The sequence below is a fragment of the Petromyzon marinus genome, chromosome 22 (assembly GCF_048934315.1).
Source record: "Petromyzon marinus isolate PM22_M1 ecotype Great Lakes invasive population chromosome 22, UKy_Petmar_22M1.pri1.0, whole genome shotgun sequence".
NCBI lineage: Eukaryota > Metazoa > Chordata > Hyperoartia > Petromyzontiformes > Petromyzontidae > Petromyzon > Petromyzon marinus.
Genome location: NC_133688.1, coordinates 16,879,181 through 16,889,600, shown reverse-complemented (window position 1 = coordinate 16,889,600; position 10,420 = coordinate 16,879,181). Strand labels below are relative to the sequence as shown.

At 46.1% G+C, this 10,420-nt stretch overlaps 1 long non-coding RNA gene across 1 annotated transcript; it reads right to left on the bottom strand.

The window, feature by feature from the left end:
- Nucleotides 1-431: 431 nt before the first annotated feature.
- Nucleotides 432-3,088, bottom strand: LOC142925639 (uncharacterized). The gene is made up of 2 exons (XR_012942585.1): nucleotides 1,571-3,088; nucleotides 432-908 (listed from the first exon to the last, which is right to left on the bottom strand). It is a non-coding gene; the product is annotated as an uncharacterized LOC142925639 (long non-coding RNA).
- Nucleotides 3,089-10,420: the final 7,332 nt, after the last annotated feature.

Genomic DNA, 10,420 nt, shown 5'->3' with positions numbered 1-10,420 from the left:
AGGGAATGAGTGTTTCAAAATCCACGTAATGTTTTTGATAAAGGTCGCAAACTTTAAACATTTGGTGCTCACCTCATGTTAAACTATCTGGAGGCAAAGTGCAAAAACTCCCCTCTCCATTCGCCCTAAAGAGCTAATGAGCAACAATCTGTCTCCACTACAATCCCTATCACTGCTCTCAGACTCCAGGCAAACATTTACAGCACACAAGGGTGAACGCATGCAAAATCCCGGACAGATAAACAACCGAACTCGCAATTGATGTGGTTTACGGGACGCGTGTTTTCAGTGGCTTATTTCTACCATCTCATTTGTATTGTTTCTGCGATTGTTCATTGTTTACACAGTTGTTGAGCACAGGCATCAAAGGCAACAAACAAACAATAACAAAGAGCGGCTAGCAACAAACAGCAAAATAAACAAAGAGCTCGATCTGTACACAGTTACTTTACTTTATGACCAAAAGTGTAACGGTTCGCGTACGGTCTGAGTGATGGCGCACGCGCTGTGACCCAACGCTTGGGAGGCGAGGATTGTGGATCACGCAAAGTTGTGAAACAGTACAGCAAGTGGATTTAATCCATCTGCGCAGAACTTTGAGTGTTACTCCCGCAACAACCCTGAGGTGCGACTTTATTTTGAAGGGTGGATGCGTGCAACAACTCAAAAGGGGGGGGGGGAGGGGCGAAACGCCTTCAAAGTTGAAGATATTTTTTTACAAACTATCTACGTTTGTCCATCATGCACGCTGCTCTACATCTATAAGGGGGGCTGAGTCTCCCTCTCCCACCCCCCCCTTCTAAATGCCCCAGTCCACGTGACTCTACAAGCCGGTCCCCTCTGTGTGCTCTCCGGTGTCTTTCCACAAAGTCACTCAACCGGCCAAACATCCCCGACGCAGGAACCTCCTGAGAGAGAGAAAAAAAACAGTCACGAGACTCTGTCAGAATTTCCTGGATAAACAATGGGCATTGTTTATTATTATTATTTTGATCATTATGTAATTTATATAAACCCCATTAAATACGTTATTCTCACATACACAATTTGACGTGTCGCGATTTTAACCGATGCATCGTTGGATGTCCCAATGGTGGCATTAATTTCGCTTAAAGGCCTCAATGGGACCCAAACTGGCCGATGGGGCCCATTGAGGCCTTCAAGCGAAATTAATATTGGAGGCCCCTCTTTTCAATGTTTACAATCCCAGCGAGATGCCGGAAGAGAGATAGACGACAAAGTGATGCAGATGCAGACATAAGATAGATGTAGTGAGACGAGAGAAGAGTGTGTGTACACAAGATATGAATACGGGCGTTATGTCTATTCCAATTACAGCAACTACCATTGCCGGTCATCCTGATCCTCGCAGCCTCCAGATGCACTTCTGCGGCCGTCTGGAACGCTCTTCCGTTCCGATATTAGGAAGCCACTGGAGCTATGCACTTTTAAATCTATGTTGAAAATGTTTTTATTTAGAAACTGCTTTTTGTGCTTAGTTTGTTGTCCTTCCGCCGCACCTCCGATTAGCACGGTTGGCTACGTACGGTGCAAAAGAAGTTCAACGTACATCTTACGCAAGTAGACATCGGCGGGTTGCCATAGAACGGAAACACGTTTTCGACGATCAACACTTCCTCGAAGAAGAAGAACGATCAGCACATTGCCAATTCGTCACTGCAGTACTGCACGCAGGAAGTCGTCAGACACAAACAACTATAAACAGGCGGTGGGTGGCGGGGGGGGTGTTCCTTCTTTCCTGCGGTGAGCCCTGGGGGGGGGGGGTAGGGGTTTGGCCGACGGACACACGGCAGCGGGAGCACCCAGTTAGAACCGAGCGACAAATGTCACAGCGCTTCGTTTCACCGCAAAAACACGATCGGGACGGAGGGCGCGGCCCCAACGTCCTGCAACATTCGGCCCCGGCGAAGGTTCGGCGTCACCGCCACCGCGATGATTTTGCAACGCGCCGCTGAGCGCTTTGGCTCCAGGGCCGAAGGGGCGCGCGGGGTATCATCGCCAGAGCCGCCGCTTCAGGAGGACACCTGCCAGAGCGCGTTCACTATGACAACTAGGCGCGATCCGCTTGTGTGAAGGCAGACACACACACATTAAAATAGCACGCAAAGCGTGTGGCCGTTTCTGGCCTCGGCAGCCAAAGTACAGCCCACGTCTGGGCCCCCTTTTACCCGTGTCACCTTCCTCCCCTTACCCGTGAAAACGTCCCCCAAGCTTGGGCCAAAACGTTGTTGGCACGCGGTTGTAAACGTTGGACCAACGTCGCGGCCCAACGTTACGCGCCCACTGGGTTGCACACACACACAAAACAAAAACTGGATCACGAACGATTGCCAGACTAGACTGGATGACCGCGCCTGCTGTTTGTTTGTTTTGGCAGTGCTAATCACGGCACGAGCCTCTCCTGTGTGTCACTGATGGCTCGAGTGTCGACCGCGTTGCCATTAAATATTTTGGCCGATGCGAAAAGGAGCTGAGGTGGGCATGGAGTCATGTTGAGCCGCAGTCAAACAGGCCCCGTATCAGCAGCTCCGTCCGAAACAATGGCCAGTGCTCGTTTTTTTTCCCTTTCTTCCTCCTCTCGGCCTCCAGTTTTCATTGTTTGGCCTTGTTTTCAAACGTGCGAGCAAAGAGAGCGCATAAGTCCATTAAAACAAATACAAGGCTGTGCCACGTTTAAATATCTGTACAGTGCACGGATCGGCGGTGACGTGCGATTGCGTGAATACGAGATGAACACAGAGGGGCGATGCGTCTCAATCATGGCACGAGACTATGCAAAGGATTCGAGGTGCTCTCGATACTCACAGCGCATGATCACAACTCATGCAAACCTTTTTGCAGAAAAAAATGAGAGTGGGGGGAATTTAAAAATAAAATAAAAAATAAAGATGTGTTTCCATGTAAATGGACTTCACGAAAATAGTTTTTTTTCTGTTCTAAATTTCAAAGTGTCGGGTAATTCCGCCACCGACCTTCAGTGCAATAGCGGGAAGTGGGCGCTAGCTATCGTGTGCCAGAAAAACAAGCCGCTCGTCGTTTCGCAGACTCGGCATCGAGATGGGAAGTCAAGTTCCCGACATCCTGCCAATTCCCCAGCCCACCCCCCACCACCACCGCGCCATTGCAGTGCAAACGGCAAAGTGCCCCCACACATGGAGACACTCCTCATCGTCACAGTCACGCGGCGAGTTGGGTGGGGGGTAGTAGGTTTGTTGCAGTTATTTTTTAAAAATTGACCCAAATAGAGAAACTGCGGTTTTCGTGTCCATGAGCGTGAATGACCCAGCCCTGTAATAACCAAAAAAATTATACTTCGGAAAATGTTTCACAATTGCAGATGTGGCACTTGACAGTATGACTATGCGTCACGTGGTACGTGCACGTAAGCTTGAAATGCTGACACAAATAAGGAATCCATTGTGGAATTTTAAATAAAGTCAGTGGCTATCGCTGTTCATTTCAATATTGGAACACTTTTAACTTATTTGTTAAATGTTTGAAAGAACCAACAACACCGTGAGCCTGTCTGGTCGATAACCCCCAGGGACTCGTGGGCTGATTGATTAATCTGCTAAGCCCGCTAATTCCCCTAAACCCAGATGTCTGCGCAACGCCCAGACACAAACACTCTAGCAAAATCCAATCAAGCGCAAGGGACATTGCTATTGAATTCCTGCTTCACCAATTTGCACAAAATGCCACGGCGAAATAGCATCAGAAATAAACCTTGTGAGATCACAGCACGGCCAAAGTTTTACAATCATGAGCTCAGACACGCTCAGGAAGAGCTGAATGCAACACTGACAAAATTTGGCCAGAAGATGCAAATTATAATTTAGTATTATGGATGACTCGATAGAGTTCTGCTGCGAACAAGGACCCATAACAGAGTGTCCTTGCCGATAGACACCTGGCAATTCGCCAGCAGTGGTTTAAGCAAGCCTGACTGCTGATGATTGATTTTGAAACCCCTCCAGAGTTTGCTTGCATTGAACCAATGCTGCTGAAATGATTCATTCCCGGAAGGCCGTGTGGTTGGTAGGAAATGGAAAAATAAAAAAAAAATTCTTCATTTTTCGATTTAAAGCTTTCGTGACTGCAAGGATTCATCTTCTTTGGTTCTTTCGGTAAAGTGACGTAGAATGAGAATTATGAATGCGACTTATTCTCATTCTACGTGTCTGGTCAGCGATGTCTGGTCAGCGTTGAAGAGTAGGCCAAAAACATCAACTATAAGGGTGTTCTAGCGCTCCCTCGCACTCGAGGTCCTTCCGCCGGCAATACTCCTTGACATATACTGTCGGTTCTTTCACATGAAGAAAGAATTCATCTTCTTTGGTTCTTTCGGTAAAGTCACGTAGAATGAGAATAAGCAAGCCTGACTGCTGATGAATGATTCTCATTCTACGTGACTTTACCGAAAGAACCAAAGAAGATGGATTCTTTCTTTATGTGAAAGAACCGACAGTATATGTCAAGGAGTATTGCCAGCGGAAGGACCTCGAGTGCGAGGGAGCGCTAGAACACCTCTCTAGTTGGTGTTTTTGGCCTACTCTTCAACGCTGACCAGACATCCTGGAAGATCTGTTTAATGGCCGTGCTATTGTTCAACGTGACCGGCTCACGTTTAACAATGCAGAAGTACGGAATAAAAAATTGTCCGACTGAAGTTCAAACGAGAAATAAATTCCACCCATTCTCAAATCCACCGATGTACGGAGGCCTCCCTGAACTATGGCGGTCACCGGGGGGTGCTGTGTGACCATACCTCACCACACTCGTCAGTACAGGTTGGTGAAGGCGGTTGAGGGTGGGGGAGGGGTGGGGCAGCACCGGTCCTGATATTAGTCTTCGGTATCAGTTCCAGAATCGAACCAATGTCACCGGGGTTCAAAGCAGCGCCATCCAACCAGAGCCATCCCAAGGGTACGGCGAATGGGGGGGGGGGGGTTAACCGCCCGGGCCCCGCGCTTTGGGGGGGGGGGGGGGCGTGCTCCTACGTCACGGTGTCAGATGTAGGCTCACACGGTCTGGGATTTACCCCGCACCCCCCACGATGGACGGCCCTGCTACCAATGATTGTACCAATCTACTGCTCCACTCCCAGCTAATGTTACATGGGATAAACGTCATTGATGTTTTTTTTCTTTTTCAATTAGGTATCAATGTGCCTGAATATACGTAAGAGAGGCAATGGCCCGCATGGACATGGCACGTTGGTTTATTTCTACAAAATGTTTCGAAAGAAAGAGACGTTGAAATCCACTCCCTATTTGAATTGTGCACGTAAACACGTGAACTTTGCTCGCCTTTAATTCTGCATCATACGAAAATGCCACGGCACAATGTAAAGAAAATGTCGTAAATAATATCCTCTTTAATAAACACGCAATAAAAAAAATGGTTCCTTTGCAGCAGAGTTATGAGTGGGGAGGGGGGCAGGAGATTGTCAAAATGCGGCCCTAATTCACAAAGTGCTACTGCATGGTGCACGTGCTTAAGGGTTATTGGGTGCTAAAGCTTTTTTTGTTGGTGTTGGAAGTCACTGAATCGCTCCTAGCGATGATGTCCTTGAATTAGCCATTCAACTTGAGATACGCATAGAAGCCACGCACAATAAATCATGGCGAATACTCAAAAAAAGCCTAGGTGGCATGGCGTCGTCACAGAGTGCACTATAAATCGGCACATTTACATTTCGTGTCAGTCCGGCTTTAAAGATATAGAGTGTGGGAAGTCAAATGTTTGATTAAGGCAAGAACATTCTAGCATTGTGCACGAAACACGAACAAGTTAAGGTCACTAGTTTTTTTTTTACGATAGGGGGGGGGGATATAACATCAACATCATGTGCAAGGAAAGATAAGATAAAGGTGCCGGCCTTGCGATGTCTTTCTCACGCCAATGCTGACGACGGAAGGCCCACCACGGGATGGAGCTCAAGCAAACCCCACTACAGTGGAAGGGTGTCTGGCCAGATGTCTTGAAAGAAGTGGCAGTATCCACACTCTACCCAGGGGGTCAACGACCTATTTGAACGGGGGGCTGTGCAAAAGATACCATTGTGTGCTCCCCTCCGTTCTCACTGAAATAGTTACAGATGGTTTTTTTTAAAAATCGTATTATAATAATATACAGGCTATAACTGTATATATTTTATTTTAGTTGCACCGTGTATTGGGTTTAGAGCAAGACAGTCGCACAGTGACAGTATCATTATTATTATTATTTTAAGTACAATACTCACAATTATACAATACTCACAATTAGGTTAACATGCGTCTTGCTTTCATTCTGGCTATCTGTCTAGCCCAGTGGTCCTTACCCTTGTACTGCAGCCTGCGCCCCTTCGGTTCTCAATCGTAAAAAAAGTATAATGTTAATAAATACACAGGTTTGATTAAGCAAAGTAGCTGTGCTTAATGTGTGTTTTCGATTATTTACCTCTATTAAAAATCTGCCCATGTCTCGCACCCCCAGAAAGGGCATCTCGCACCCCAAGGGGGTGCGTGCACCCCGGGTTAAGAAGTAGAACCACTGGTTTAGGATTTCCTCGAAGGTGGTGGATCGTGCAATTTCATGCTCAATTTATACAATAACCAGATGCGTGAATCGGGCTTTGAGCCATGGTCCACCGCAATAAAAAAAAAATGAATAAAAAAATATTTGGAATATTTTTTGTTCATCACATTGCATAACGCTGCCCCACCACTCGCGACCTGCCGCCCGACAAACCGTGCTGAACCCAATTATACTGTGGGGTGGGACAGAAATCGAACCGGCGACCTCTGGATCACACAGTTCGCTGACAAAGACGCGGCGGCTGATTCCCAAGAGGAAAGATATTTAACAAAACAAACATAAGGTCCTCATCATCGTCGTCATCATTGGAAACAGCACGCAAGCACAAATCTACTCTCTGCAGAACCTCTGAACGAAACGTCAGCCAATGATCGGTCTGTAAATATGACAAATCTGGTGGTTTTGATTGGCAAAGAAATACTGCACAGTACATTAATGTATTTATCTTTAAATGTTCTTGTTCGGCGCTAATGGACAATAAAACGCAAATAAAGCCATCTGAGGCCGTGCATAATGTTAATGCCATTGAATATTTCGACGGCATGACTCATGTAAATGATCAACATCATATCAACAACCGTTGTGTATTATAAACGTACATTTACTAGCCAGTGGTAACACGTATGTATGTTGAACTTCTTTTGCACCTTACGTAGCGTTGCCAACCGTGGTCGCCGGAGGTGCGGGGGCAAGGATAACAAACTAAACATACAAAAGCGGTTCTAAAGAAATTAGTTTTCATTAGTGCTGTCCAGCACAAGTACAGAACTAATATTGTCAGCAGTGGCATGCGCACGAAGTTCCCTGGCTGCACCTTGACCTTGAACCAATATTGTAGTTATTGATATGTTAATTACTTTTAATTTAACAATCTATCAATCCACTGCTAAAGATAAAGAAGACCATGTAAATAATGGGTTGGTTATTTTTAACGAGATGTTCACCACACTGGTGGTCAAGGAGGAAGAGGAGGAATGGGAATGGACTGCCATGGGCCAGGAGTTGAACTCAGGTGGCCAGGTCCCCTGTTCCTCTGTTGTACAGGGTGGTTCAGATGTCCTGTTTTCCTTTGCATATTCATGTCTGATTTAAGTAAAGCTTACCTTTAAACTATTACGTTTTTGGGAATGAAATGAGGATCACAAGACATCTGGATCAGCCTGTACATTATTTTTCGTATTATATAATAATATTGAACCACCTCGACGGGGAGGGTTTCCACACATCTGTTAGAGCTTCTAACAGACTGCGAGACAAGAAGGCTCACCTGATCGAGTCGCTCACCTTTCTCAAGAGATGTCGCGATAACAACGTAATACCGATCGCATTTACACTCACATCTGCTGCTGTCACTTCTCCTAACGCTAAACGGATATTGTTCAAAGCTAGCCTATCGGTAATCTCAGAGAGGATAGGACTGCTCCGTTTTGAACTTGATAATTTAGACAAATGTCTCTTACAATCACACTTAGCATTAACAGATCAAATGTCCACATCTGATTGGGACCTTGTAGATTACATGACTGTTTCTTCTGGCGCGACAATGTCAACCAAATGTAAAGTTAACCTGATTGCTAAATTCAACATCCTGTCAAAAAGAAACCAGATCCACACATTAAAAAGTTAGATGTTAACATGATTATCATCAATAAGAGTAACAGCCCAATTTCCAATAGCCTAAAATCGGTACTAGCTAAAGGGCTGAACTTTGCAGTCACCCCCAAACACATCCCAGTGGATGATATCATTGCCCAGGTTGACGTAGCCCTCAAAGGTTTAGGTCACATCCCAGCAGACGTGGCAAGATCTGAAATCGCCACCATCCTCAAAAACGCTAAGAAACCCATTAGTAACAGCAGCAGGGATGAGCGCTCTGAACTCGCTCAATTGAAAAAGAGATATGACATTGTCAACCTTTCAGCTGACAAGGGCAATGCCACGGTCATCATGGATAAAACCACATACAACAACAAAATCCAGGACCTTCTTAATGATGACAGTTATACTAAAATCAACAAAAGATCCTACCAACCGCCTGGCTACAAAAAACAACAATATCATCACTAATTCGACTTCTCTAATCGAAACGAACAAGCAGCTCTCTCTAAAACCTTCGGCTGCTAGACCACCCAGATTTTATGGTTTTCCAAAAATCTATAAAGAAGGTACTCCACTCCATCCTATCGTTTCTACCATAAACTCACCTACCTACAAACTGGCCCGATTTCTGTTTGAGACCCTGCTTTCTTTCACGGGAAAGACCACCTCAGCAGTACTTAATTCAGCTCACTTGGTTTCTCTAATCAAGGACATTTCACTGTCTCCAGATGATTTGCTTGTCAGCTTCGATGTAGTCTCTCTGTTCACCAAGGTACCTGACACCATAGCAATCACTCAAGACCTGGTCCAACAGGGACTGAAGCCTGATGTACCAACTTTGGTGAGGCACTGCCTTACCAACACTTAATTCATCTGGAATGGTACATTCTACAAATAAAAGGAAGGTACCCCTATGGGTTCTCCCTTATCACGAGTGGTAGCGAATGTTTTCATGGAAAATTTAGAAACAGATGCCATCCTGACATCCACCCTACGTCCTTCCCTCTGGAAGAGATACATAGATGACACTTTCATCATCTGGCCACATGGCCAGCCAGCACTGAACCAGTTTTTCAACCACATCAATTCCATACACCCATCCATAAAATTCACCATGGAAGTGGAAAACGATGGCAAGCTACCATTCCTGGATGTTTTGATCGAGAAGAGGCCTGATCACTCGTTGGGACATTCCGTCTACAGGAAAGCCACCCACACGGATTCCTATCTAAAGCCTGACTCCCACCACCATCCGGCCCAGAAGAACTTCCTCATCAAAACACTACACCATAGGGCCCGCTGCATCTCCGACTAGCGCCACCTAGCCAGTGAACTGGAGCACGTACACCAAGTCCTCAAGATGAATGGATACTCAGACCGCACAATTCACAAAGCTGTATCCCCAACCATGGGGAGACAACCATCTGAGAACCCAATCAAAACCATCACCTTGCCATACATAGCAGGTGTTCCCAAAAATATTTCCAAAATCTTAAACAAACACAAGATCCAGGTTCGATTCAATACAGTACACAAAAACCGTGATTTTATCCCATCTGTGAAGGATGTCATTCCTGACATGCAATACCCTGGTGTCCACAAACTAAGTTGTGTCTGCGTCAGCAGTTACATTTGGGAAACGAAACGACATGTCTCGGACCGTGTTCGCGAACACAAGGAAAGATTTGAAACACGGTAGAACCAATACCTCTGCAGTGGCTGATCATTGTTATAGCGCAGTGGGCTCGCACGATATTGTTTTTTCCGAGACCAAGGTACTCTGCAAACCTTCAGGCTACTTTAAAAGATGTGTCCATGAAGCCATCCAGATATATAAACACTGAGAATTTCAACTGAGAATATGGGTATAAGCTGAGCAATCATTGGAAGGACGTTGTTAACCAAGCAAAGTCGTAACTTGCTGTGGTGCTTCCATCCTTCCTGCCGTTCCGCTGTTCTCTCCGACTCTCTGAGTTGCATTGCCCTGTTGGGTGCCTCTGCATTAACGATCTGGGGTCTCACTAACATGGCCACCTCTGCTCCCTCAGCCTCGATGTACCGATGGTTCTGGCTGTGTGATGGGCTGTGTGTCTCACTGGCGCGACCACCGTTGTGGTGGTTCCCTTGCGTGGACGCGCTTGCCTCTCACAGCGCAGTTGGCAGCGCCGCAGCTTGTTACACATAGACATGACATTAACGTGCTAATCCCCCTAATCTC